Source organism: Alligator mississippiensis, chromosome 9 (genome assembly GCF_030867095.1).
Source record: "Alligator mississippiensis isolate rAllMis1 chromosome 9, rAllMis1, whole genome shotgun sequence".
Lineage (NCBI taxonomy): Eukaryota > Metazoa > Chordata > Crocodylia > Alligatoridae > Alligator > Alligator mississippiensis.
In genome coordinates, this window is record NC_081832.1 from 67,066,742 (window position 1) to 67,092,635 (window position 25,894).

Below are 25,894 nucleotides of genomic sequence, written 5' to 3' on the forward strand. Positions count from 1 at the left end.
AAGACCTATTTTACAGATGTGGGCTCTGAAATACACAGAAATTAAAGATTTGGGATTAGGGGCTTTGGAGCCTTTAACTTTTATGTGCCTGGTGCTACAGTAGAATCTAGAATTTAGTTGATTACTTCAGGTCCCCATACCATTCATGGGGGAGTTCAGTGTCTCAGAATGGGATCCGTAGAAACTTGCATGCTGATTGAGGGAGACTCCGTGAGCTGATGCAGACAGGGATTTGGCTTAAATTCTGCACCTCTTTAGGGTTTGAGCACTCATTAGCACTAACAGGAAGCACTTCTTGCCATTTAGGATTAACAGTCCAGAACTTTCTCTTTTCTATCAAAAATGAGCAGGGATCATCCCTCTTTTATAGTGGTGATATCCTCTTTTATGCAGTCAGTTGGTCAGTGGTTTGAGCACCCTCTCCAGTCTGACTCCATTTGGCCCCTGAGGGGATTCTAAACCACAACTCCCAACTCAGAAGAGTACTCCAATCAGCATGATCTAAGCTTTTTGGGGGCTAGGAAGTATTGGGAGCCTGTTTGCACCCCAGCTTTTGAAGCTGTTTCACTGTCCTGTAAAAAAAATCAAGAAGAATTGTGTGAGAGAGAGTCTGCCACTGAGTCTAGTGGTTAGAGGACTCACCTAGGCAGGAGTCCTATGTTCCAGGCCCTGCTTTGGGCCTATTTGTGTATTCTATCCAATGAAAAATACATAAAACCTCCTTGGAACAGAGTGAACCCAGAGTGCTGCCTGCCTGTTCCTTCTTGCTAGCGCTCACACTCTCTTTGGCCCAGTGAATTTTCAGTACTTTTCTGCAAGGTGGAACAGCTCAGGAGGGGAGTGAGTATCTTCACCTGAAATAGTCTATAGGTTGGTGATCTGGGTACTCCCCTGAAAGACAGGCAATATATGTTAGAGCCCCTTTCAGGCAGAGGCAGGAATTTAACTTGGGTCTCGTGTATTACACAAGTGCTCTAACCACTGAGCAAGTGTTCAGAGGTATTGCTTCTCCATTTTATGCAGAGCTTGACAGGTATTTCCCAAGAATGCCTACCAGATCAAGCCCTTCAGGGGCTAGAAGGAGTGCCTACTTTACGGATCCTGGTTGAGCACGGTACTTGCCTTCTTAGCCCTTTCAAGACCATGGTTCTTCTAGCCATGCACAGAATCAGAAATGTTGTTACCCAGGATATTTTAATATTGAAATTTGAGGTGCTCACAGAGCTTTGATGCCTCAAGAATCAGGATATTGGGTTAGGCACCACAATTATGCATAAGTTCTTCTTTTTAGATATCAGTGTCTCTTTCTGGGTATATTTTATTATGGGTCAAAAATGTTTAACAACCCATTTAGAATATATTTCCCATACTTAGGCTGGTTATTGTACAGATCAACAGGGGATAAAATAAACAGTTTAATATACATACTGTTGATTTGAAAAAAAATCTAGATGGGCTCTAATAGATACTGTAAAGGACATGTTCTGTATCATCAGTGATAAAATGAAGAAGCCACATTCAGACACGAATGTGGTAGGCATAGCTTTCCCCAGGTTCTTTCACCCTCCTCATTAGCAACTGAGCCTAGCAGAATTTATTTGAAGCAAAGCAAGAAGGTGACCAAGAATATCTGAGACGATTAAAAAAGAATGTCAAAACTCCAACTTCCTTTTTTCTATCAGCACTGTTTTTCTTTCATGTTCACTCTGTTTTGCTTTTATACCCAGTTGATTTCCCTTGCAGGTTTTCATGCACTAGCGAAGAGCACTTGGTGCTCTGATGTCTAGGCTACAAACATTGAAAGTGAATGTTTAAATCCAGAGGATTTTTTTTTTTAAACTAACAAAAGCAACAGTAAAGAGATCCTTCCTCCCACAAAACCTGCATTTTTGCCCTCACCTACCTGACCGTGTCCCTATAAGTATTAATTACAGTGTAAAGTAACTGATTTATATCTGTCATTTGCTGTTAACATGCTTCTTGCCTTTCACTTCTCTGCAGACACTAATACCAGCCTTGGAGAAATGTAATAGAAAAGTAATTGTGGTTCTAGTGCCCTCAGATTACCTTTCAGTCCCTAAGCAGAGCACATCTAACTCCAATCTCAGATCTAGGCATCCAAATAAGCAGGGTGCTTTTCAGTCACTACTGGCTATCTGTGGAATGTGGTCTGAAAGACCTCCACTGGAGCACTATTGATTACTTCAGGAATGCACAGAGCCTCCTGTTGCTGAACGTGTCTAATTGGGATTTTTTTTTATTTTATTTCATTAGGCTGATACCTGAGAGAATCTCCTTTCTTGTCAGTTGTTTTTAATTAGACCTGTGTTATCAGTAATGTGGTAAAATGTCACCCCATCATCTAACATTCAGATCTTGCTGTTTCCAAGGAAGGAGTGCTTGCTTGGAGAAAGCTTAATTAACTTACAAAATGTCAGTCTGGCATAGTTTCACTCGGAGTAGAAGGTTAATTACAAAACTGGTTAGGATTATATTCAGCTAGCAGTCTGTAATGTAAAATAATGTAGCCTTTTTCTCACAGCTGATTAGGTTATGATAAGAGGTGGGCACCATCACTTCTAAGGTCAGTTACTTTTTAAAGTTTTGCTGAGTGAGTTGGTTTGTACTTTAATTCATTTTTTAATAAAATGAATCAGCCAACACACTGGCATAGAGCAACTGATGGAGCAATTGAGTGGCTCTGATTCTGGCCCAGTTTATACTAGTTTTAAACTGGTTTAATTCACCTCTGCACTGTGAGCTAAGAGGCTTTTGAGAGAGATATATTGAAAATTGAACCGCTGAGCCAGACTAGATGACTGAGGGAACTGGAGGCTTGCAAATTTTAAAGCTATCACTTTTTTTGATGGCCTGTATGGAATGGGTAGTTGTTTCATAAGCAAGCGTCTCAGTCACAAGATCCATCCATGTTAATTGGCCTTTTACTTGCAGCCTCTGCCAGTAAGTCTAGGGCTGAAAGGAAAATGGAGCATGGTTGCACTAACATATTTCTCCAAGTTTCCACTCAGGCACTGCCAAAGGTGCAGCTCCATCATGGCGGCACCTGTGGGAGTGGTAGCACAAGAGGGCAAGTAAAGCTGTTTTGGTGGTAGCCCTCTTGGAAGTGGGAAGAGTGATGTAACCCCAGCGGGGTTTGAATGAGAGATGTTAGCAAAACCCTGGCAAGAGTCCTGGCCTGGGATTGGCTGAGAGGCCTAGTTAAAAGAGGGGAGCAGTCTTCTTGGGGAGGAGAACAAAGGAGAGAGAGGGGGCAGAACACAGGCTGGAGACCAGGGAAAGGATCTCCCTACAGCCATCCTTCTGAGAGCCCCTGGCAGAGCCCTGCAGAAGTAGCAGTGAGAGGCTGCACCCAGAGTGCTGCAGTGTGTCCCTTCTCCCTCCTTTCCCCCGAGCCCTGCTGAGGCGGGCACAAGAGAGGAGCTGCCTATGAGGAGACTGAGCTTGGGAAGACCCTTCCTTCTGCAAGCCCCTGTGTGGCTGGGTGAGCACAGCAGGGCAGGGGTGTGCAGGGCTAGGGGGAGACTGCTGGAGACTGCCCTGGTTTTTACTCCTGTGAGTGAGAAGGCCCTGGGGAGGTGCAGGATCAGGTGCTGGAGGGAGCCCTGGGCTAGAGGGCCAGGGACTGGTTCAGCCACCAGAAGCCCCGAGCCAGGCAGGGCCCAGGGTGTGGCTGCATTTGCTGGGTGCTGTGATGCTGTGCTGGGCAGGGAAACTGTTACAACCTGCAGCCCAGACACTGCTCCCTGCTGAGCCAGGGAGGGGGCTCGGGCAGGATTCAGCTCTCTTGCAGGGACTGCAGGGGAGGAGCCACGGCTTGCAGCACTGAGACCACTGGAGCTGGTGTGAGGGATGCCAACACCAGGGACCACCCACAGATCCTGTGCAGGGGCTCCCCGAGACACCCCGCCAGGGGCAGTGCACACAGGGTCCTCAGTACACAGTGTACAAGTTATAGACTGTGTGAATAAGTTCTTGATGGTTTATTAGTTGGAATATCAATGTGTTTATTTATTGGTTCCTTATTTATCGTGGGTAATCTGTATACCTTCCCCTAGTGTAATGTGTATCCAAGAAGTATTAACCCTTAAGCCCCCACCACCAGGTCATCCGGTGTAACATTTGTTCTATTGCACTGGTTATATGTTACCTTGTAAATAATTAAATCCTGTAAATAGTTTTATAATGGTCTGCAAGGTTGTTTGAGTGTAAGGGGAGGCTCTCTGCTCGGGGACCCTGCAGCAGCTACCCAGGGAGCTGGGCGGGGCCACTCACAACCAGGCACCCCAGGATCCCACTGTTCATGTGACAGCACAGGTAATGTCCTGCGCAGGGTTACACTATGTAGAATGCCACGTTCACAGGCAACCTAGTACTCAAGAGATTTTGAGTACAGAATTTTTCCTGTGTTCGGCAATCATGAAGTGTTCTGCACCTGCAGGTGCCCTGATCTGACTTTCAAAGAGACTGACCCCACAATGTACTCAACTCAGGACAGTCTGCTCAGCTTTTTTGGTGTTTGAATAGTTGAGGACTTTGCCTGTAACCCTGTGGGCTGGATTTTCATTCTCAATACAGCTGCTACCCAAACGGCTTCTTGAGGAAACTGCTGTAGCTTAATATAACTGCCTACTTTGTACATTATTCTTCCTTTACCCTAGAGCAGCCCAGGAAGGAGGGGCTACATTGTCTTAAAGCCACCATTGTCTTCATTCCTTAGGGCTGCGCGGTCTGTGAGATCTACAGTATAAAAATCTCAGCCATCAGCAGGGCAGTGTGGGGATAGATAGCCTGTGCTGCTGCTGCCAAGGTTTTGCCAGTTTGATGCAGGTAGGGGACTTCAGTCCCTAGAACTTGACATTTTTATTGTGATGTGTGGAGCTTTCAAGTGTAAACCAAACACCTCAATCAGGTCCTCCAAAGCTTTTCAAACTAGCTGAATACTGTTGACCCTACATGTGCATAGTGACTCACAGTAACTCTTTCATCAAGTTTTCATTGAAAGACGGATTGGGAATGGGTACAATCTGTGTGTCATGTATCATGGCTTTATGGACCATCAGGGTTCCACAGACCACAGTTTGGGAAACACTGAACTAAAACCCTCTGGATGCAGACTCAGAGGCTTGTCACGAGAGAGATCATCCAGAATAAAAGATCAAAAATAAGGGTAGATGGGGCTAAAAGAGAAGCTCCTGTGCTAATGATTCTTTTGGTGGTGGTGTTGTTGTTCATATTTAATTAGCATCAGCATTGTAATTAGCAGTAGATTTCTGGAGAAGCGACATTCATAACTACTTAGTAGACGCAGAGAAGAAAATGTAATTGGGAAGTGAAAGCTTTTAAAAAATTAGCAAAGTCTCACTTTGTTGGGGAGAGAGACGGATGCAGAACTGATTAAAACAATTTTAACACAACAGAATGGATTCCATGATTATTCTTTTTACATTTTCCAGCTCAAAAAGTTGTCTTTTGAAGAAATAAATCCTGCCCTGCAATTTTGCTTTGCTCCTTCAATCATCCTGCCTCTTTCATGTGCCTGGAGCCCCACTGATATCAATGGAGATATGTTTTGGTTTACCCCTGGAGTTTGATGGTATGTTTTTGTCCAAAGAGGAGATGACTGTGAACCTGGTTATAAACAAAAATTATAGAGGAAAATCACATTTATTGCATAAGAGGAGAGAAAAGCAAAAAGGAAACAATAGCAGGTGGTCAGCACAATTTTTGACTCTATGGAATCAAGGATAATATATATTTTTTTCAACATAGCAGATTTATTCTTTTCTGGTTTTATACGTTAAGTTGTTACTAGTAACACAGGGAAAATGTTTATTTACAACATATGATTTGAAAATTTCTTTTTCAAGTTGAAAGATTTTCTTTACAAATCTTTTTCAAGTAAAAACAAATTGAATAGAGTCCAAGACATTTCCAGTTCTAATCTTTGTAAACTTAAATATTCCCTTGTGAGAGGGGAGTGAGGATAAAGAATCAGCAGTTTCCCTCCCTACAGGATTCCCAGAGCTTAGAATTGCCTACATCTCCTCCCACTGACAGCTGGATTGAAGACTTCCTTAAGCTCCCTTATGTTTAATGGTCTTTCAGCAGCTAGCATCCAAGACGTGAGAAAAGGAGGTGAAGCAAGATTTGTGCTCATACTACAAAGAAAAAGGAAATGAGTAGAATTTATGGGTTCTACAGCAGTAGTTTTAACAGAGCAAGAAGATTTTTTTTTAAAGGAGAAATATGCTTCTTCCTAAGCCTCTGTGGTAGAGAGATTCTTGAGCTAAAAACCAAATATATATTTAAGTCTGAGTCGCTCATGTCTATTTTGACTAAATATAGTTCTTGTTATCGGGTGTAGTTCCACTGAAGTCAGTGGGTCTTAGATTATTAAAGCTGAAAAAAATTAGTAAGATTTACTTAACTTTCTTTTTTGGCATTTTGTGTTTCTTGTCTAAGTGTTTTGTGTGTCATCCTAGGCAATGATAATAGACCAGTATTTCTGAACCAGGGTGTTGCAGCACCCTGAGATGCCATGAGATCCTTTTAGGGGTGCTGCAGGGTGCCATGCAATATTAGCACTGTTAGCTGTGCAAACACCTACACAATTCACAAGATAAACCCAGATGTTTCAACTAGAAATCCACAATGCCAAAAACATTCTGACTTGTGATCCTTCTAAGTTCTTTGCCTCAGAAGAGTTGCTCTATTATTTTTCCATAGTAAAAAATAAGAGCTAAAAAGTGGCAGTTTCCAAGGGGTGCTTTTGAGTTTTAAAAGGTTGAGAACCACTGTAGTAGATTATCAAGCTTCCTTTCTGTTTTAGTTGGTTTAGCCATTTTCAATTTCTGGCTTTAGTGCAGTAGTACAATGCTGAAATATGCATTAGATACAAAATGCGAAGCTGGAATATAAACATAAGGGAATGTGTGCAAAAAAGAGGAAATAAACCTTGACACACACTTTTGGACCTAGGAGGCTTCCCATGTGTAGCTATGCATTATATGACTTTAGAAGTAGTCCCACTGAAGTGAGAGTGGAATAGTTCACGTGCATAAGCATTTGTCATATTCGAGCTTTACTTTTATTAAAACACCAAATGTGAGCTATACTGTCCCCTTATGATAATGTCCCCTAAAATCCATACTGCTATTAGTCCGTTACCTGATCCTATATAGATTAATTATTCAAAGTTAGTGTAAGTGTGGTGTTGTAGTTGCATAATCTAGAAGTTATGTGAGAGGTAAGGATTTCTTAGGGTGATATCTTTTATTGAACCAACTATGTAGATTGTTATTCTAAATGTTTGTTCTGTTTATTCTTAAATTTAAGATTTTCCTGATAGGAGCTATGCATTCTCATTTTTCACACAAAGTACACCAACTGCTGCTCAATTGCTAGTAATGCTCATAATTTTAAAATTCATATAAAACAGATGAGGAATATGTGACTTTGCCCTGTAGTTAGTTACTGAAGTGCATTTTGTTTTCACAAGACGGCAACAGCATTAGTCACAGATACAGACATTATGCCATGATAGAGGTTTTAATTCTAGCTCACTGAGCTGATTCAGTGGACTTTGAAACACAAGAAGTGTCAAGTGTTTTCTGCAGTCCATTAATATTGTCTAAAGAATCTTACCAAACTGCATAGCCACATGCAGCTTACTTATATTGCTGCTGTGCATATAGAGAGTAGCAATTTCTGAAGTAATATGGTTGTAAGTTGTAACAGCTCATTGTTACTGCAATCATCATAAAGTAAAACAAATTACTGTAACAAAGGAGTGTTTGTGCCTGCATGCACCATTGTCCTCTTACAACCATCAGAACTATTTAAACCCTATAATGCTGATGCATAATGGAGATTTTCCGTTTTTAGCCCAGGTGGGAGGGACCTGTGCTTCCACAAGAAGGGATTTGAGTTCTATCCTTGTAGTTGCTATGAAGTTAAAAAAATAACACACATGATCTCTTTGGTAGCCATGTAATTATTACTTTGACTATAACATTAACAGTCTGAGTTAAGCTAGCCACAGTCAGGAGTTTTGAGACCCATTTTCCAGTCTCTGCTTAGCTATGTTGTTATACCACCTGGGGATCTCCAAAAGGTGCCTAATCTTATGTGCTATTTGTACTGCAATACATGGACACAGCAGATGAGATTTTGAATCCTCTTATCTTCATAATGATCTCGTGGAGGACCAGTGCTGGTATTCTGCTATGGAATCTGCAGGAATGAAGCCCAGCAAGTCCTCTGGTCAAATATTGTGGAACTGCATGATAGCTTTGAACTCCCTTCTTGCAATCCCGAATTTCCATAAGTCACCTGCAGCAACAGGAACTTTTTCCTTTGGATGAATAGAATCCTAAGTTGTTATTGCATCAGAGGAAATCAGGAGAGCACGTAAAGGAGGATAAAAAAGTAAACCAAACTGTCTCTAAAATAGTTGGCAGCTCAGCTATCTTGGGCTCTGAACTCATGAGATGTTTCTAATTAGGCAGGGCTAGGCTTGATTGATGACGGCCCAGGAAACTTCTTGTTGCTGCAGAAAGGTGTTAGGCACCAGTCTTGCAAGCTGAGCTAACTGGACCTTGCATCCAGGTAGAGGAAAGGTGATCCCGTGGTTAAGATACTAACCTGGACTCAATTCCTTGCTTTCCCTCAGACTTCTCTTGTGACTTCAAGTATGTCAGTGTTTTCTCAGTGCCTCAGCCTCACCTCAGTTCAGTTAATTGTTATTTGTATTACCACAGGGCGTAGGGCCCCTTAGTCATTAGTCAGAACTCATTTATTCCAGGCACTGTACGAATGCAGAACAAAACAATTACCCCTGCCTCAAACAGCAGACTCTGAAAGTAGGAGATGGGTCCCAGATGGAGACAGACAGAGGAGGACAAGGAATCAATGCGGTGGCATTCATCAGCATGATGGGCAGTGGCCTTAGCCTATTGTCACTCTACCTTTCTCTCCTTTTTGCTTACAAAAGAGTAAACTGTCAGGAGGGACTTGAAGGATTACGTGGTAACTTTGTGGGTGCTCCTGGGAGATCTCTAAAGCAAAAGGGGCAACATCAAGAACACATGAGGGTGCTAGTTTGAAAACCTAACAAGAAAGTGATGGAGGCTGGCTCCCAGACTGAGCAGCGGTGGAGACTGGGAAATACTGATGCCCCGCTTCCTTCAGAGGGGTGTTGCAAGGAAAAATGCATTAACAATTACAAAGCACTAAGGTTCTGTGGTTGTCTAAATACCTGGAAGAGCTACGTGAAACCTTACCTCTGCCAGTGAGCTCTGCGGGAAGGAAAGCAGTATCCCCAGGGAAGTCACTGTACATGTTCATGGTATTGCTAGGGATACGTCTAACTTGCACAGCAGGAGTTAAGAGTACCTTCTGTCCCCTCTGTGGACACAACTGCGCCTCAAGTAAAACTGCTGTCTGGTGGAAAATTTTATTTACCGTGATGAGTAAATACAGGGTGGGCAAAAATAATGGTATACTCCTGTAGTCAGAGGAACATGGTGTCCTTTCCACTGTTACCAGGTTTAGAACCACTTAAAATAACGCACAGTTCAAGAGTTGTAACTTTCTGCTGCTCGTCTCAGGGACAGACAAAGTCGCAGAGAAGTCGCATTGCAGCAGAAACTTGTGAGGAGCCCTTGCTGGTATCACAATCGCATTCCTCCCTGGTCCTGCCTCAATATAAGGGGCATTTCATTAGGCAGGCTCACTTAGGTTAGGCAGACAATTAATATAAAAGGGAGATACTTATTTTTACAGTTGAGTCTCTCGGGTACAAAATGTGTGTTGCTTTTTGATGCTGCTTATCATGATTTTATGGCAGACAATTTATGTCCACTGAAATATTAGCCACAAGGTGCTATGCCAGATATATGGAGTCATTAAACAAGAAAAGTGAGGTCAGAGGGGTCAGTCTTAATACCAGTAATGACAGCTTACGGGTGAAGTGCAGATCATCACAACCCCATTCCTTGCCTTTTCTAGGGCCTCTTGTTAATATCCTGGGGTGCCATTGTTGCTTTTCCTTCATTTTGTGGAAGATTGTTTCTTCTATCTCTTTGCATGCAACAACCTCAGATTCCTTGGTGTTCCCTTTTAGCTCCTTTCAGTATCTGGGGAAGATGAACTGAATGACTTATGTTTTTTCCAACTCCAATTTCTGTAATGATTTCTCTTCAAAAGCTGTTTGCGATTCTTTGCTATAGAGAAGACAGGAAAATTTCTTTAATGTACTAAACAGTATTGTTGAACTTCCATAAAGATAATTTCTAGCAGATGACATCATCAGGTATGATGCAGAATTATTATTTAACCAATTTGAATTGGGTAGCAATATTATTTTCATTTTACAGCTGAATAAACTGAGTCATGAAGAGGATACTTGGCTCCTTCAACATCAGAGCTGAGAATAAAAAAGGAGGTTTTGATTCTCAGTTTCCTGCTCTGCTTGCTAAACTAAGGTACAGTATCCTTCGCTCAACACCTTAAAAGAACTGTATGTGCTGGTGTCTAACAGACTTTCCAAATGTTAATGAAGTGGGTAGTAGTTGAACTTACTTTTTGTTCCTAGTTGGTGTATATTCTTCCAGTGTATGTATATCTGCTTAAAGCAACAGAATCTATGTGAACCATGAGTCTTTTCACCTCTTCTATTTAGACTTATTGAAAACAAATTGATTTTTACCTTTTACATTTTTACTTGTGACAGGCCATTGCATCCTGTGTGGGATAAAGGTCTGTGGACTGATGGCGATACCTCTTGGATTTGTTACAGCACATTGTTTGCATGTCTCTAAGTGTATATGGTTGTGTAAGAGTGATGTAGTTATGATAGCCCAGAAATTACATGAGAGGCAAAGATTTTTTGGGGTGATATAATTTATTGGACCAACTGTATTGTTGGAATTAGAGTTAGACAAACTTTTGAATGCAAGCCATTTTTTATTCAGATCTGACCAGAACATGCCAACACCTTTTGGGTTTGCACACCCTTTATGCTTCAGTTAACATTTGTACAGCTCCAAAGAGGTGTAGAAGTTAGATTTGTAGACACTTAAAGGAAAGGATTTCTTGGACCAACTGCATGCTGTATTTGGCTTTTTTGGTCAGACTTGATGAAAAATGTCTTTCATTCGAAAGCTTGTCTAACTCCATCCTAACCATGCCACTGATCTACTGTCTACATACAGCACTATCTAGAAATGTTAACCAACATACAAAAGAGTTTGGTAAAAATATAATTCCAGGCTTTACTGATGCCAAATCTGTGGTGCACAGGGGGGAAAATGACTTTCTAGAAGTCATGGCAAGTTAGTGCAAAGCTGGGATTAAACTCCAGAGTTCCTGCTTCCTATTCCATTGTACAGCCCAACAGACTAACCTGGATGGTGAATGGCCTCATGGACACTTTGTAGAAACTAGAATTAGAAAATGCCCTTGACAAAATAATCATTCCTTTTTCTTGATTCAGTCATTGTGTTTAGTGACTTTACAAGTGGTAGCATGGGAAGAGTTTTACTTCCTGTGCTTGTAAAAACATATCATTAGTAAATAGCTGTTTAACAGTTCTACTCAGTCATTGAAAAGTAGAGTCTGCTTTGTTTTTGAATACTAGACCATTGGAGGCAGTGTGGATGTAAGTGACTTGTGCCAAGCCTCATCATTTTTACATCAGTGGGGATACATGCTTCTGAAGAGCTTTTTTGGAGCACTTCAATATGAAAGATAATTCACAACTCAGTTACACATTACTTATCTCTTCAAATCCATTGTAATCAGGCAAGAACGTGTGGTACTACAATTGTAAAGTAGTGTGGGGGAAGGGTGAAAGATCTAGCCTGCAGTGCCATTTCATTTGCTCCACAGGGCTCCTGGAGCCACAATCCCATGAAACTCTAGTATCTTTGTCAGGGTTAGGAATCAGATATTTATTAAAAATTGAGAACAGTAACAGAGTTTCTGGCTCCAGAGAATAGTTGTTCTAGCTATACAATGTGCACTGCATCTGTGCAGGCTTTCTGAAACACCCTGTCCTGGAGGGACCATTATGTTTTAAGTTCTATCCAGATTGCATATCGCCCTCATTTCCAGGTGCCTATGAGTCTTAGAAGGTCCAGAAATTACATTTCCCTGCCCATTAACTTATTAGAAAAGACAGAAAATTAATGGTGACAGGACATTTGTCCACTAGGGACTGGAATCAGATCACAAACTCATTTCATATAGACAGACCACTGAACAGCCATCATCAAATAATAATAATTTGCAGCCACTATGAATCTCTCCACTGGTTTAAACCAGCCAGCTAGAGTGAACAATTTGGTGCATATTTACTAATAACATTGGTCATTCAGTCTGTGATCAGGTTATTCATTTGTAGTTCACTAACTGAGTTGGCATCAGTACATTATGCTAGTTCCTTAACATGAGCTCACTAAAACTTAGTGAAGCGAGATGTATATTGTAAAAGTTGCATGTACCAACTTTTCCTGTTTCAAGTCTTAACTGCACTGAGAACAGGTAAGCCCGCTCCCATTGGGATCTTTCTGGAATGCTACAGTATCTTTCTGTATTCATGTCTGGACTTTGGAGCAACAGAAATAGAGAATGGTCCATAAAAATGTAGCATGGTGTATAAAACCTAGTGTTTGGTGATTACTTTAAGATGTCTGTTCACATTGGATGTGCTTGCTCTTAAGCAGTGAATGTTATTAATCAAGACACCCAGTAACCCTGATGGATTAGGTGTGCAAGGTAGAGAAAGTTGTGTCCATTCAAATTGTTTAGAATGTTACTCGCTCTCTCTTTATACACAGTTACTGGTGAATGATTCATGCCAGGTTCTGCTACTGAGCTAGGATTTTATTCTGCTTCCCACTGGACACCACCGAAAGATCCAGCATTTTACACTGCACATTGATGGTTCTTAGCATCCCTTTCCTTCATTGTTTGTATTGTCCTGAACAAAGTAAGTATATTTTTAACCTGTCACAAGTCAGAAGTATTTCTCTTGGAGACCTTCACAAAAAGAAAAGCAACTCTCTTATGTAGCTATTGCAATCATATGCATACATGTAAGAGTGGCAAAAGCAATAAGTAGGACCATCAGGTTCCACAAAATAGGGCTTTGAATCTACTCAGATGATCTTTATCTACTGCTGGAAATTGGTTCTATGATGCATTTGTTCCACGTCTGTTTGTTTCCTCTCAGATAACACAAGTCTTCACTTGTGCATATCCAGTGCAATTCTGCTATTTTAGTAAACAACCTTCTTTGTTTTCCCGGAAAATGTATGACTAGGAGTCTGGATTCCTGGTTCTGTTTCTGCTCTGTTACTGGTTTCCTGGGAGACCTTAGGCAAGTCATTTAGTCCCCAATCCACAAAAGGATTTAAAAGTCTAAAATCAGTGCCTTGGGACAGTCCTTAACCCTTGTTTCCTCTGCCCCTATCCCCAAAGGTTGCCTGTGCATTTTATCCAAGGACAATTTAATGCAAGTGGAAAAGGGTCAGAACCTGGGTCTCCCCTCTTCAGGTGAGTGCCTTCGTCACTGGGTTGAAAAGCCATCCTTCCAATTACTGCCTCTCACTCTGGTCCAACTTTACAAATTAGCGCAGCTTTGTCCAGGACAGTGGACAGCACCTGCCCAACTCCAAAATAATCTATCTAGGTGCTCAAGGGACAGTCCAAAAAAGCAGCAGGATGCATTTAAATCTAATCAAGCTGAAGAGAGCATAGGACCTACATCTCCCACTTCTTGGGCAAGTGCTTTAACCACTGAACTGTTTTGTAAAATGGAGTCCCCTTCCTCTCCTTCCACTTTGACTTAAAAGAAAGGAGTGATTCTTGGCCTATCATTGGAAAGGATGAATAAGGTGCCTAAATCCATGAAATAGAGTTGGGGGGTGAATCCTGATCTAACATAAACTTTTCCCTGCATCTCAGAGACCTTGGCTTAGGCACTTGACTCTAGCATTTCCTTATGGCTGCCTTAGGAGGCTCCAAGCTCAGCATACTGGCTGTTGTGCCATGCTGATGTGCCTCATTCAGGACTCTGGATTTCCACGAGGAGACTGGAGTTTAAATGCCATGTGCTGCGATGGTCAGAGTCACAATACCTTAATCTCCTTGAGCTCCTTGGGCTTGAGCTCTTAACCACTGTCCCCCATAATATTTGCAGATATTGAGAGGATTGATCAATACTTGTAAAGCCCTTTCTATCACCGAAGTTAGAGATGGAAAGAACTGAGTATCAGGTCTATTCCCCATATAAAAGTTGGGTCTAATATTAAACAAATTGGTGCATTGCTTGATTGGGACCAGAAGTTTAACATGGACGGACTGTGTAGATCATTGTTATACATTTCAACAGATCTTACACACAGATATGAAAGTTGTTTTTTATTCTAAAATTTGTTTCAATCCTCCATGCCGCTTTCTGTTGTACCCAAGCTGTCTTCCTTTTGATTAATACTGTTGTTAGTCTGTGGGTGTTTCCATGACAAAATCCAGTTTTTAGAATTTGCTCTTGATTGTGATTTTGCGTATTGGATTGTTTTTTCTCTTTCCCTTTTCAAAATTTTACATCTTATCCATGTGCTTGTTTTCAAGGGACAGGATTTTCCACGCATTAATTTTCCCTTTGTTTTCCCAGCCCCAAATCAGTTCTTTCCCTGTTTGGGATCCTGTCTGAAGGGTCTTAGAAAATAAAAACCACTACAGGTCACCCTTACTGAGAGAGCTTTGATGGGTCACAGTAGCTAAAGCTGCACCTTATAGCACACCAGCTAATGTAAGCACAGCTACACAATGCCAGGCTCCCCCAAGACCACCGTTGCTGAGGGCTTCACTCTAATCTGAAGGGCCCATCTTTAGGGAAGAAGTGAAAAATTTAGTCTCTAGTGGAGAGAAATCCCAACCTATGGCCTACTCTTTCCTACAGAAAGACTTGTGATTTTCTGTGGACAGATCTGTGGCTCAATGATTAGTCTCTTAGTTGCCTCAAGACCCAATAATGAGCCGTGGTAGAGATCATCCTTGAATCAAAGGATTGCTGTTGCTGACGTGTCTCACTTCTGGCAGCGGAGTGTGTCATGTAAGTTGATTAAGAAGTATATTGAAGCCACCAAATTTCATTGAGCCAACCACATACAATAAGCACAGAACCATTCATAGTTCTTGAATTTGAACCATGATATTAGAACTGAAGGGCATTTTAGCACAGTACTAATCCCTAAATTATTCAGGTTCCTGAGATACTGTGGTTTGAAAATGGCTACACTGGTTGAGCAGGAACTCTTCTCCTGAAAGACATTGGTAGGGTAGGTGAGGTCAAGAGAGGGGTATAAGAGCCCCAGTGTAGAAACAGTGTAGTAGCCCCCATTGGTGATCCATACAGCCCCCGAGATCAGCCATGAACCCCTTTGAAGTGCCAGCTGCAAAATGGGAAGTGCCAGTGGAAGCACACTTCTGGTTTTGCCACTGGCTCAGCAGTTGGCTACTGCCCCCTGCCCTGCCAGTGATTGGCTGCAGGGGGGGGGACCTCCCTCTTGGTCAGTGATCTGGTGCTCCCCCAGGCTCGGAAGGCACCAGTCATCCATGAGGGGACCTGTAAGTGATTGATTGGGCTGTGCAGAGTAGGATATGTATGAGGGGGCCCAAAGGACTGCGCATAGGTCAGCCTGAGTAGAGAGCCAGAGATGTTAGGGGCCCGAGAAAGCGGACCTGTTTAGGAGTGTGAGGGCAAGCGGTTCTGTACGTCCCCTAAATAACCTCGCTGGTCCATGCTGGGGCCAGGACTAGACCGGGCGAAGGGCCAGAGTGCCCACCATGGGGGATGGCCAGGGCTAGAGGCTGGGAGTCCTGATTGGCCTAGAGGTGAGGCCAGGGTCAGTGAGGCCAAAGGTCCCAGAGGGGACCACAGCCACGAGGTAAAAAGGACTTGGGGAGTTTTGCTGCCCAGTATGAGGGCGGAGTAGATCACCTGGGTAGGAGGGATCCAGGTGGGGGTCTGAATGCCAGGCAGGCATAGAATGAGGGCCAGTCTGGAGCTGAAGCCACATAGTGATGCCATCTGTGAGGCATGGGACATGGTGTAGGGATGGTATAGAGCTGTGTATTACGCCCTGGGCATCGGGCAGTAAATGGGCAGCCTCCTGCCTTGTAAACAACATCTCAAAGATTTCATAGACATTAGGGCTGGAAGAGACCTTGGAAGATCATCGAGTCCAGACCCCCACCCGAAGGGCAGGAAGTCAGCTGGGGTCATAGGATCCCAGCAAGATAAGCATCCAATTTTCTCTTGAAGGTGTTCAATGTAGGTGCTTGAACCACCTCTGATGGCAAGCTATTCCAGACCTTGGGGGCACGGACAGTAAAGAAATTCTTTCTTATGTCCAGCCTGAAACGGTTTTGCAGTAGTTTATAACTATTTGACATCGTCATCCCTTGGGGCGCTGTGGTGAACAAATGTTCCCCCAGATACTGGTGGTCACCCCTGATAAACTTAGGTGGCCATCAGATCACCCCTGAGCCTGTGCTTTTCCAGGCTAAAGAGCCCCATAGCTCTCAGCCTGTCGTTGCAAGGTCTGTTTTCCTGACCTCTGATCATGCGCGTGGCTCTTCTCTGGACTCTCTCAAGCTTCTCCACATCCTTTTTGAATTGTGGGGCCCAAAACTGGATGCAGTACTCCAGCTGCGGCCTCACCAAGGCCGAGTACAAGGGAAGAAGGACGTCTCGGGACTTGCTTGAGAAGCATCTATGGATGCAAGTCAGCGTTTTGGTCGCTTTACTAGCCACAGCATCACACTGAAGGCTCATGTTCATCTTGTGGTCAATGACGACCCCCCAAGTCTCTTTCTTCCGTAGTGCTAGCCAGTATAGCACTGCCAAGCCTATAAGGATGCTGCAGGTTTTTCTTCCCAAGGTGGAGAACCTTGCATTTTTCAGTGTTAAACACTATCAGGTTTTCGTCTGCCCATTTGCTGAGCCTCTTCAGGTCAGCCTGGATCGCCCTCCAGTCTTCAGGTGTGGATGCTTTGCCCCAAAGTTTGGCTAGTCTGCTTCTGACTCCAATGTCCACATCACTAATGAAGATGTTGAACAGTATGGGTCCAAGGACAGAGACTTGGGGGACCCCACTGGTCACAGGGCACCATGATGATTGACTTCCATCAAATACTACCCTCTGGGTCCGACCACGGAACCAATTTCCCAGCCAGTGGATCGTGGTGGACCCAAGGCCACAATTGGCCAGTTTCACCAAAAGGTGATCATGGGATACCAGATCAAAGGCTTTTTTGAAGTCAAGATATATGACATCAATCTCTTCTCCCTTGTCCAGGTGATAGGTCACTTGGTCGTAAAAGGAAATGAGATTGGTCAAGCAAGACCTACCCGCAACAAACCCATGCTGGCTATCCCTCAGGATGTTGGCGTCAGCCAGTCCATTACAGATGGCCTCTTTAATAAACTTTTCCAAGACCTTCCCCGGGATAGAGGTCAGGCTGATGGGTCTGTAGTTTGCTGGATCTACTTTCCTCCCTTTCTTGAAGATGGGCGCCACGCTGGCCTTCTTCCAGTCTTTGGGCAGTTCACCAGAGCACCAGGAGTTCTCAAAGATCCATGCTGGGGGCTGGGCTATGATGCTCGCCAGCTCTTTGAGTACCCTGGGGTGTAGATTGTCAAGGCCAGCTGACTTGAAGATATCCAGCCTCTCAAGGTGTTCCTTCACAAGGTCAGCATTAATGAAGGGCAGGGGATCTCCCTCACCCAGACCTCCCTGTCCAATAGTGGGCATGGGCGTCCCATGGGACTGATGAAAGACTGACGCAAAGTACCCATTTAATAGGTTGGCTTTTTCCTGGGTGTCGTTAGTTGTCCCATCTGGTTCAGCAGGGGTCCAATGTTGCCCTTGCTTTTCCTCCAGCTCCGCACATATCTGAAAAAGGACTCTTTATTGTCTTTGATACTCGAAGCTAGTTGGAGTTCAGTTGCAGCCTTGGCTTTCCTGGTTTGTTTCCTGCAGGACCAGACCAGTGCAGAATATTCATCCTTGGTGGTGAATCCCATCCTCCATCCTTTTGTAGGCCTTTCTTTTTAGCCTCAGGAGGTCTGCTATATCCCTGGAGAGCCAGGGGGGCTGCTGTGCCCTCTTGCTGCCTATCCTCCGAGATGGAGTAGAATTAGCTTTTGCATTGAGGATCGCTCCCTTGAGGAGCAACCACTCTAATTAATTACATCAAAGGCAGGGCAGACAAGGCAGATGGGCGGACTGCCTTAGACAGGTGGGCAGACCAATGATTTGACAGGTGGGCAGCTGCAAGTCATCCCCCTGTCACAGGTGCCTTGGTGAACAGTTGCTGTGCCAGCCCCTGATGTTCACATATTATATACTTATAGGCTGCCACCAAGTTCTCCCTAAGCCTTCTCTTCATCAGGCTGAACAGTCCCATGTCTTTTAGCCTCTCCTCATATGGTCTGTTCTCCAGATCTCTAATTATTTGTGTGGCCTTCCTTTTGGACTCTTTTAAGCTTCTCCACATCCTTTTTGAAGTGCAGCGCCCAGAACTAAATGCAGTACTCCAGCTGTGGCCTCACCAATGCTGTGTAGAGTGGGAGGATGACATCCTTGGTCTTGCTTGAGATGCATCAGTTGATGCATGCCAGTGTATTGTTCGCTCTACCAGCTATAGCATTGCACTGGTAGCTCATGTTCATTCTGTGGTTGATCATGACCCCTAGGTCTCTTTCAGTTGTGGTGCTAGCCAGTGTAGTACTGCTGAGTCTATAAGTATGTTGCGGATTATTTCTCCCCACATGGAGCACTTTATATTTCTCAGTGTCAAACATCATCAGGTTTTAATTTGCCCACCTTACCAGCCTGTCCAGGTCAGCCTCTATCCTCAGCCTATCCTCCAGCATGACCACACTCCCCCATAACACAGGCGACTGGTAGGGGGGAATGGGGGGGCCCTGAGATTGGCCCCTCACTCGGCACCGCTCAGGATGGCAAACTGTGGCCCAAAAGAGCTGGGCGGAGAGGCAGCAATGGTTTGGGCCCACCTCCCTGCCCAGGGGGGTGAGGGTAGCTTTACCTGTGTTCCAGCTGGTTGTTCGCAGTTCAGCGGGCCGGCCACTTCCGGTCTGCAGTTTCCAGTCTGCAATCGTGCCCCCAAGACTCAGGAGGCACCAGTCACCCCTACCCCATAACTTGGTGTCATCTGCAAACTCTGACATTATAATTATAATAGTGATTCTGCCATTGGCTTTGTGGTACAACTGCAGTCTGTGAGAGTAATGAAAACAGTCAGTGAAATCAATCAGTGCAGGAAAGTTGCCATAGCATCATTGCTAGCTAACTTTAGGGCTAGGGACAGAAATTGAACATAAACTAGTTTAAGTCTTCAAAAATTGATTTAAACCTGTAACAGAAGCTCAGTGCACATAACCCAGTTTCAAATTGGCTGAAACTGGTTTAAGATAAACCTAGCTGAATGTAGTATCAGACTTAACTGATTTAGATCAAACTGGTTTATGAAACTTCAGTCACAGACCCCTTCCTGGTTCAGGTTAAATCAGAGTATCCCCCGCATCCCAGTATAGGCTATGCATTTACTTCCTCTTCCTGCTGCCCCTGAGGTATCTGGGATTTGCAATCCAGACCCACAGCAGCAGGACTCTGAGGGTTGCTCATTGCTTCCTCTTCCTGCTTCCAGGTGCCTTTGGGATTTGTAGTCCATGATCACAGCCAATAGGACTCCTCAGGGTTGTTTCCTTCTGTTTAATATATACTCACTTCAGAGAAAGGACTATTCTTTTTCAAGCTTTTATGAATTCAATGCCACTACTTTTTCCCTAGCCACCCCCTCCTCTGCCTGGCAGTTGCTGCCCCCCCTCCACCCCCACCCAGGCAGACCCTCCAGCTAGCTCTGGGCTGGGACTTGGCCACAGCCACTTCGGTTGAGCAGGGAGGGGAGAAAAGCCTTGGAGCTGGCCAACTGGGAGATGCTCTAGCACCTCCCAGTTTCTGGCTTGAGCCACTGAAAGCATGTGCCTGCATTTCCTGATTCAAAAGTGAGTGTCTGTTCACTTATTGCTGGTTCAATCTCTGCAGCTTAGACTAACATCCAAAGACTGAACTGATTCAGCCTCAGGCTTTTTGACTGTCTGTACTTAGCCTAAAAGATAATAGGTGTTTCCACTTTAAAGGATGCAATTCAGCAGATCAATAACTTGTGGATTCTGGGGTTCTCTCTGTTTTAAGCCTTAACTGACTATATTGCAAAGGGAAAGCAGGCTCTGCAACAAGATGCAAAATCAGGCTGTATTCTGTAAAGAAAACAATGCCTAAAGATGCTGGGGGTCCCCAGTTGGTCCCCAGTTCTGATCCAGTATTGCTACTGTCAAGGGTGTTCAGGTCTGGGACTCTCTTGGTCTGCATCCATCTCTCCATATTGAAGTACAGGAAAAAGAAATCATATGAGGCTTTCTCTTTCTTGTGGAGTGAAGGTGTTATGAATGACAGTCCTACATGCTGTTTCTCTGCCTTAAAGAGTTTAGCTACCAACCGAGCCTCGACTAGAACTGAAATCAGTGGCATAAATTGCCTATTATTCTTTTGCCCAGAGTTGGCGGGTCTTTTTTTCCCTCCTTTTGCATAAGGAGATCTAGGTCATGTTGAAATACTTCCACTGTGACGCCAGAGTTTCAGGTTCATTATTTTAACCCCACCTACCTTCATCCGATTGGATGGGCAGCTCTTCCAGTTACCTTTATGGTCAAAAAGTAGCCAGGGGAACTGTAGAAACTGAAAGAGTTTAGTCTGCCTCTGAGACTAGGGGAAATGTTTCTTTTAGCCTGCCTGTGTCTGTATGAAGGAATAATGGCAAGACATTGCTACACTCTGCCACTGCAGGAGAAAGGGCATTGTGTGCATTAGTTAGGCAAAGATAATCGCTTTTAAACAACTGGCTTTGGAAGCACATTAGAAGGACACTACATCTAATAGTGGGATGCAGGTAATTATGTTTGTTTGTAATGGGGGCTCCTGTTTTTTATCTTTGCAGTCATTGTTGACAAAGTTGGTGACTGGCTGAATATTCATGATGATGATCTATGTTACATAAATTACACTGATTGGTTCTAATTACTGTAAATGTGTGTGCCCATCTGGAGGTAATTTTGCCTTTGAGAAGGTGAATGGAGATTTACAGAAGTAGATGAATTTAGGAATGTTGGGGGAGGCAAGGGAAGAGCATCTATGCAATGAAATAATTAAAAGTTCAATGTTCCTTTACAATGTCTGGGAAATTTGCAACGCTACATTTTCAGCTTATCTATTGTATTTGGATTACTACAACAAGTTAATGGTGCAGAAATAATGTAGCTCTTATCTGCTGTTTTGAACACTATAACTGAGACGCACACAAATATTTTTTTTTCTTGGTTTCCTGAACATTTTGTTTTTAATCAGTTTTATGATATTAAACAATATAACACTACTGCAAATGTTAGCAAACAGTATTACAGCAGGGAAGGTTTTAAAATATGACCTTATCTAATGTCATTATATTTTAGAAGCAAAAAGAGTCTGCTTACGGTTTAGAATGTACTGGATTTATACTTTAAAAAAGTATTTGGTAGGCAGCAACATGCTTTAATTTGTATGTTCCCTTCAGAAGCTGATTGGAACCGCTTTATTCATTTTAAAGGCCTAAGCTACATAATTATTTCCTGTAAACGTCACACGGGCAATAATTGCCTTGAAATTTCTGTTCCTATTGTATGGAGACCCATTAATAGATTTCTCCTTTCAGTAATAAAACTCTTTAGCAGTACTTGATGAGAGAGAGCAAGCAATGCTGCTTTCAGCCAGTAACTATATTGTCACAAGATATAACCAAAAGAATCAGAACATAATTTTGAGTTATTTTGAATAAAAATGTCATATCTGTCTTAATACCAGTAGATTCCATTTTAAATTTGTGGGGGTTTTTGTTTTTTACTTGGACAGGACATGGTTTTATATTTCGGTGAAAAGCCTTTTCACCGAAAAACTGATCCTATTTACAAAAAGATAAGAAAACATTTAAAATTCACAATCTGACTTTGTTGTGATTATTTTGCAGTTTAATAGTGAGACTATTTTGTCTTTGGTACTGTTAATACACAAGTGATGAAATTCAGAGGGTCAGATTCTGATATCTTTACTCGCGTTGAATAGCACTGTAAATCTACATATGGTACTATTGAGCATCAGAATATAACCCAGAATAGATGGAATCATGGGGTGCGCTGGCAATAATGCCTCTTATTGACACTTTTCTTTAAAAATCCGGTTTTCACTTGCCAAAGTTTTCCTGCTTGCCTGAGGCTTTCCAATGCCAAGTGTCTGCCTCGGTTTGCATTTTTTGGAAAATTTCAGACAAATTCTTTAGCCATTTCTAAGACTGAGCCTTGGTGAAAAATAGATTGCTTTACCTGTGTGAGATTCTGGAGACTTGAACAGTGCTGTTGCCTTCCTGGTTTGGACGAGGGAATTGAACTTTGGAAAGGGGTGGCTTTTGTCTTTCGCACAACCCCATGCAATTTTAGTCAAGTTGTAAACCAGTGAAAACCTGTGGCTTCACATCTTAAGAGACACTGGCTCCAGCAGCTAAAATCCCTGAAAATCCTGCCCACACTGAGCATACTCAAGCCTCATCATTCCCAGCACTAACTGGACTGCACATGTGACATCCCCATAGAATGACTGAGCATGCCCCATCCCTTCCCAGCTCTAATGTGTTACCCAACCGCATCTATACCAGCCACAAGCTGAAAACCTCTTGGGTCAAGAGTTAAGGAATAAGTAGAGAGCATACAATGGAACTGAGAGCAGGGAGTTTTTCCTCTGTTTTCAGTGGCTTTCCCCTAGTTACCCAAGCAGAGTGGAGGCAAAACCCACCTGACTGGAATGCAAATAGGACTGGGAGGAGAAACAAAGACTGGGACCTGGTAAAGAAAGGAACAAGGAACTAGTAGGCTTTATGGGGAAAACTGAAGGAGAGTAGCTGGGAACCTGGAATTGGATGGACAAGGACCTCAGAACTCACAACTGCTGTGGGAGTGATGGGTTCAGGATGCGGAGAAGAACTGGGAATGCTTAGGCAAAAAGACTAGGACATGATAGTGTTGGGGGGCATTGGATTAGGGATGCTGGGGGGAGAAGCTCAGATGAGGTGCTGGGTGAGGGGAAATGGGATAAACAAAGCAATGAGAATAGGACTGGGCGTGGGGAGGAAGATTGGGGCTCGGACAGTATTACAAGAGAAGGAGGGTAGGACTGTTCTGATGAGGAGAGTGGGCTCAATATGAGAATCCTGCAGAAGGGAGGCTGGGAATTAGGAAGCCATGAAAATGGATCTGGGTGAGGGAGAGACAGGGTTGGGACAAGATCCTATGGGAAACGCAGTTTGTGAATATATAAAGGAAACCTAGAAACATGCTTCGTGCAAAACAAATATGACAGCATCTTTAATAGGCACTTACAAGGAAAAGGAGGAAAAATGTTTTAGAAATCTCCCGAACATCATGGAAACTGCTGCCTGGGAGTGCACGTGAACTTGTATGATTTGTGATATCTGCATGATCCTGTAGCAGTACGTGTTGGCTTACCCGTCCTCATTTGAACTTTTTAATGAAGCAGGGTTAAGTTTGGAGCAGTTTTACTACACTTGCATCACTGCAGAATCATGCAGAAGAGACAGTTGCAGCATAACAGTTTATATCAGTATCTTTTAGAAAATGATGCAATTGTTACAGTTCTTCGTACTCAGTCTTTCAATTAACTAGTTTAATTTATTTGGCCTTGTTATATCAGTTGTTCCAAGAATGTTCCAGGGTAGGCAAGGCTCAGATTTCAAATGTAAGGGTGGGGGCTTGTGGCAGTGAGCAAACAACTGTTGTTTGTTGTGGGGGGGTATTAAAACTTTTTAACATTTATGAAGGCATAAATCCAGTTGCAGGAGGGAGATGGAAGGGAGGGAGGATTCATCCACTAATAGGTTTTACGTCAGAACCTCAGTATAACTCTCTTGCTGTTAATTGAGCTATGTCAGTTTATGGCAGTGGAAGATCTGGCCCTTTAAGTGGAAGGCCAAAATACCAGTTTCAGTGCCTAGAATTGATTACAGTAGCCATGCACCATACAATTAAGGAGCCCTACATTCTCTAGCTGCTGTTCTTTCAGTCTTCAGCACTCTTTTCTCTTTTTTCATCACCATTTACACTGTGGAAACAGAGAGGCTTATTATAAATTTTGTTGAAAATCGGGAGAAATTAGTCTCAATGGTATGTGAAAGATAAATTGCTTTGGATATTGTCTCTTCATTTCCTGCTGGCTGACTTTGCTTTTGATCCAAAGCTTGCTAAAGTCAATTGAAAGACTGCCATTGATTTAAATAGGCTCTGGATCAGGCCTAGGAAGGACAAGCATAATGCAAAGTTGAGTTTGTTGTGACAAAACACATTTATTTAAATAAAATCAATATTTGTTTCAAGTTTTCATGGATGGCCTGGCCAGAAAATTTTCTGGAGGTTTGGACTATTCAGGACTGTCAGCAGAGTGGCCTCTTTATAATCGCAAAGTAGTTGCAGTTTTAGGCACTGATTTTAATTCCGGATCTGACATCTGGGCCAGTCTCTGTTGGGTTAACCCAGAGGTTACACCTGGGTTCACTGGTGGTGGATCCAATTTACTGTTTGTCTCCAGTTCCAAGTTCCACTATTGTAAAATACAAAGCCAACTGATTTACAAATAGCAGTTAAACTAAATATTGTTTTATGTAATGCCCCTATTCAGTTCTGTGTACCATCTCAAGTGATCAAGCCAGACAGATACTATTGCTTCTGTCTGCCACACAGACTGAGACCATATGTATGGTATTATCAAATACGTATTTTTTCTCTTGTACAGTTTAACTGAGTGACATGCACTCCATCTGTTTTATTACATGAATTTGAAAGGTGAGCTTCTGTCTCCTCAAGGTATTGAAAGAACTAACCTTAAGGGGCAACAATGAAATTAAAAGCTTAGCCACTAGACTAAAAGCCAGGAAATTGCATCTTTTCTGTAATAGTACTTTATGAAGGGGATTTGAACACACCTTGGGCACATCTTATAAAAATTTGCAAAATATCTCTCTATATCTATTATGACAGAACAAAATTGTTAAGGTCATAAAGTGAAGTCTTCTAGAGTTAAGAAGAGTCACAAGACTGTCTGTGCAAAGTTAATTAGGCCTTGTTGAATCATAGAAACATAGAAAATTAGGTTTGGAAGGGACCTCAGGAGGTCATTTAGTCCAACCCCCTGCTCAAGGCAAGACCATCCCCAACTAGGTCATCCCAGCCAAAGCTTTGTCTAGCCGGGTTTTGAAAATCTCCAAGGATGGAGATTCCATCATAGATTTTTAGGATCAGAAGGGAGTAGATCATTGAGTCTGACCACCTGCCCTGGGGAGGAAAGAGCACTGGGGTCACAGGACCCCAGCCAGGTGCTTGTCCAGTCTCCTCTTAAAGACTTCCGAAGTAGGGGAGAGCACCACCTCCCTTGAAAGCCCATTCCAGATTCTGGTAACCTTTACCATAAAGAAGTTCTTCCTAACGTCTAATCTAAATCTGCTCTCTGTCAGCTTGTGGTTGTTGTTTCTGGTTACTCCAGGGCGTGCCTTGGTAAACAGAGTATCTCCTATTCCTTGCTGCCCCACCTGACAAATTTGTAGACAGATCACCTCTCAGCCCTGTCTCTGGGTAACCTGTTCCAGTGTTTTACTACCCTCCTAACAAGAACATTCTTTCTAATATCTA

The 25,894-nt window shown here is 43.1% G+C and overlaps 1 protein-coding gene across 4 annotated transcripts in view; it reads left to right on the forward strand.

The window, feature by feature from the left end:
* The first annotated feature begins 10,418 nt into the window (after positions 1-10,418).
* The window catches only part of SHROOM1 (shroom family member 1), an 86,343-nt gene continuing 70,867 nt past the window's right edge, over positions 10,419-25,894 (forward strand). For 2 of the 4 annotated variants that reach the window (XM_019478562.2, XM_006263404.4), the window contains exon 1: positions 20,845-21,063. The gene's annotated coding sequence lies outside the window, so the exon portion shown is untranslated. Of the gene's footprint in view, positions 10,506-20,843; positions 21,064-25,894 lie in introns of those variants that run through there. The other 2 variants (XM_019478564.2, XM_019478565.2) reach the window with 2 other exon arrangements.